Source organism: Cydia fagiglandana, chromosome 20 (genome assembly GCF_963556715.1).
Source record: "Cydia fagiglandana chromosome 20, ilCydFagi1.1, whole genome shotgun sequence".
NCBI lineage: Eukaryota > Metazoa > Arthropoda > Insecta > Lepidoptera > Tortricidae > Cydia > Cydia fagiglandana.
Genome location: NC_085951.1, coordinates 9834385 through 9838392, shown reverse-complemented (window position 1 = coordinate 9838392; position 4008 = coordinate 9834385). Strand labels below are relative to the sequence as shown.

At 36.3% G+C, this 4008-nt stretch overlaps 1 long non-coding RNA gene across 1 annotated transcript; it reads left to right on the top strand.

The window, feature by feature from the left end:
- Window positions 1-1928: 1928 nt before the first annotated feature.
- LOC134674584 (uncharacterized) lies at window positions 1929-3692 on the top strand. The gene is made up of 2 exons (XR_010099632.1): window positions 1929-2344; window positions 3434-3692. It is a non-coding gene; the product is annotated as an uncharacterized LOC134674584 (long non-coding RNA).
- Window positions 3693-4008: the final 316 nt, after the last annotated feature.

Sequence of the window (4008 nt, the reverse complement as noted above, 5' to 3'; positions counted from 1 at the left end):
GAATTCCGCGGAGAGCTGTTTTAGACGTAGGTAGTCTAAAAATCCACAAAAAATCAAACAAGTCTTAGAGTACACTATTTCTTAGGGCTCTATAGGTACCGGGTGTGGCCTGTAATATGAGCAAAAAATTTAACTATAGGCGGTACTCCTCATACTGATCAACATTTGTTCAGAAACTTTGAAAAAAAAACTTGTAGCTTGATTTTTAAGGCTATTCAAAGACGCAATGTATTGCGAATTTTGTTATATTTAAGGCTTGACAAGCAACGTCAATCACAATGATATGGCGTGGCGAAGGCGTCCATTGAAGATAATATTTATTTTGTATGAAAAATAGGGAGTCTAAAATATTTCATAATTACTAATAGTTGTTGAACAATAGTGTCATCGTTGGAGGAGTACAATCTATGTTTTAATTATTTGCTCGTGTTACAGGCCACACCTGGTATAATACTACATTGGCGTACCCTACCTTCCCATCCTGTAGGGAGTAAGCTCAGCGTAAATCTGTTTACACCATACATGAACTGAAATTTTGTATTTTTTTTATTAATTAAAAACTACAAATTCTATGTTAGAATAATTATTTCCTACTAGCTGTAAAGGTTAAGCTAAAGGTTATTTTTTGTGGAAAGAAAAATGGTTTTACCGGAATATTCTGGTTTGTAATCAAGTAATTATCGGTTTTAAACGTAGACTTGCTACTATTGTTTGTACTAGACTTCTGGTTGGAACCGGCTGAGTACTTACTATGCATTCCTTAATGTTAATACCTACGATGCAGATGTTTACAGTTAACTTGATTTTTGCTAATATTTATTTACTAATTATAAATAATTACGAAAAAATACGGGTTTATTTACTAATTATAAATAATTACGAAAAAGTCGGTTTACGGACTATAATTTTGCGTGATAACGTCATAAGAAAACATTACCATTACATTACATAACGTTACCATGGAGATCTGTCCACAACGTTACCATGGCGATCAGTCCACAACGTGACATTTTTTCGTGCATGCTACCGGTGTTCATCGATTTATAAGACGTTATCACGTCAAAAATCCTACACAAATGGACCTAGATCCGTAGTAAAATCAAAAAGACGATATACGTTCTTATTTTTTGGAATTTTAGGGGTATAAAATCTGTTGTTTCTTTCCATGGTTAAAAAAATCAAATACTTACATAATAGACCTAAAACCACTAAAAAAATTGCCAGGAATCCAAATATGTAGCAATTTTTTCGCCGCGCATCCTGAACTTAGGCACAAGTAGGTCAGCGGTCTTATGTTTCTTACCGGGAAAACGTTTGGTGTGAAATTACAGTCTGTCACGTTTGGCAATTGCACGTTTTTATAATGCATAAATAGTTAGGTAATACCTATTATGCATGAGAGTAATGTCCCGGGGCGACATTTTATACACGTCTAGACAATGCGTACCTATATTATTCATGGATGTACACAACGACATGTGATGCAGTATAAAGGGACCTACAGATTGTCAATACGCCAGATGATATCAGCCTGTCAGTTAAACGTAAAATATGACAGCTCCGAACCACTGACAGGCTGATATCGTCCGGCGAACTGGTTATCTGTGGGCCCCTTTAATCAGAAGCACTTCATACCTTAGTAACGGGGTCTCTACTGTTTCCCAAATTGTTTTAAGTCATAACATATTGCTAGTCCGCATTTTGGTTAGTCTTAAGTTTGGTTCAGAAACGCGGAACAGTTCAGGGGGCCTAGCCAAAACACATTTCGAAAAAAGATATCGCTAACGAATCGATAAAAAATGTATGGGAATGACAGGTACCGTAGATGAGTCTGTCGAAAAATATTAACGAATACAAAAATGTTAGCCAAGTTGCAATGTTGTAACGAAACGCAAAACTTTCGTTACCGGGATTCGCCATGTGTCATACATTGCCTAGCCAAGTGACACTTTTGACAAGCGAAATCAAATCGTTATCGCCTCCTAGGTGTAGCTACGTAGCGCGAGCTATCCCCTTGCAGATAACTTATCGAAGCACAAGAAAATACCGAATAATAGTGTTTGTAAATTAGAATTTGTAGTAAAAAGCATACTTCAACATCATTGTGGGCGGCGAACAACGCGGAAGTGTCGCTTAGACGCAGGCGCCGTCTGAAAAATCGCCTCTATTGAAACTGCTTAGGAAAGGACTGCTACGATCAAAGGATTGTGGGCCGTACGCAGCATTTCACCCAAAGAATCCAATGTGACCGAGGCGCTGAATATCTACCTATCTATAGTGACAGTGTCATGGAAAAATGGATTATGCACCCACAAATGCAACACGTAACAACGTCCCTACAAAGGTAAGAGTGAGTCAATAACTTATCCCTACTATACCTACTAAAAAGTATATAAAATATGTTATTAATGCTAAAATAACAAATGTGTTCCTGTTACGTCATCAAATATAAACCGATGAACGGTGTAGATTAAATTTGGTACCCATATGCACAATGGCAAGCACTTGTTTTTCAATAGGAAAGTGAATTGAATGTGTAAAGGCAAAGGTATATAGGTAAAGGCTTTACAAATATAGATAAAGACTCGGGAACAAATGTTCTTCACACAAATAAATGCCCTTCCCGGGACGCAAAACCATCACCTTCATAGGCAAGGTCACTAACAACTAGCAATATTGTAGTGTCATCCCATTTTCTTAAATTGATTTGAAAGGGACGAGACTACAGTGTTGCTACTTTTTAATTTCTACAATTTCTTGTCGGACTGTACAGTAAGCTCAAGAAGACTTGTGTTGTGGGTACTTAGGGTACTTAGATAACTATATATAGATGGTCAAACCAATTTGTCAGTAAGTAAGAACCAGGAAAACTCTACTCATAGTTATCTTTTGGGTGCTAGTACTAGTATATGACAAAGCTAGTATGATTCTCTCCGTCTTTGTTTGAAATGAGACAGTCCTTTGACAAACTATACTTAAATACATAGACAACACCCATGACTCAGGTACAAAATATCTGTGCTCATTACACAAATTTCCTTACCGGGGATTCAAACTCAGGATTATCAGCTTAACCGGCAGGGTCACTATAGTCACTACCAACTAGGCCAGACGGGCTGTTGTCATACATATCAATTATCAACCATAGTATTGAAACTTTTTCATATTATGAAACATATTGTATATGACTTCTTTTGGCAGGCACAGGTACAGTCAGCTGAAGAGAAAAGGTACCAACCCTGCATACAAACTTCTATGTAGCGGTGGTAACTTTTCTCTGCAGCTGACTGTACCTACACACTATATAAAAATAATCTTAACATATACTTACACAAAACATTTAGTTTTTTTTGTCATGTGACTGGTAGAGAATAAGTATTATAACCAAATGTTACAAAGTTTGTTGAAAAACTAAGCATTCATTTTGTTTCAGGTGACTTGGATATTCATTGCAGCCTTGGCATATGAACCAATACTTTATGGTGCTCCAAAGCCAGGGTCAAGGGAAGAAACTATGTCACATGTACAACCACAAAAATATATTGAGTGTTGTTTTACTGTTTTAAAACACTGTACATAATATATGTACAAACAAGAATGCTTGGCTACTGATTTCATGCTGCCGGCAAAAAATACCTGCTGCATCTTTCATTAACAGATTTTCAATAAAATAAATTAACTTTTTAACCCAATCATTGTTTCATTTATTTATGGTGGTTACCACCTTAACTTTTGGTATGCTTAGGAGCAGATCTGCTCCCATGTATATACTTACCTATATTCAACTTTAAAAAAATGCATTAATTTTTAAAAGTTGTCTTTAAAAAACGACCGGTCTGGCCTAGTGGGTATTGACCCTGCCTGCTAAGCCGATGGTCCTGGGTTCGAATCCCAGTAAGGGCATTTATTTGTGTGATGAACACTAATATTTGTTCCTGAGTCATGGGTGTTTTCTATGTATATAAGTATGTATTTGTCTATATAAGTATGTGTAAGTTATTTATTTTA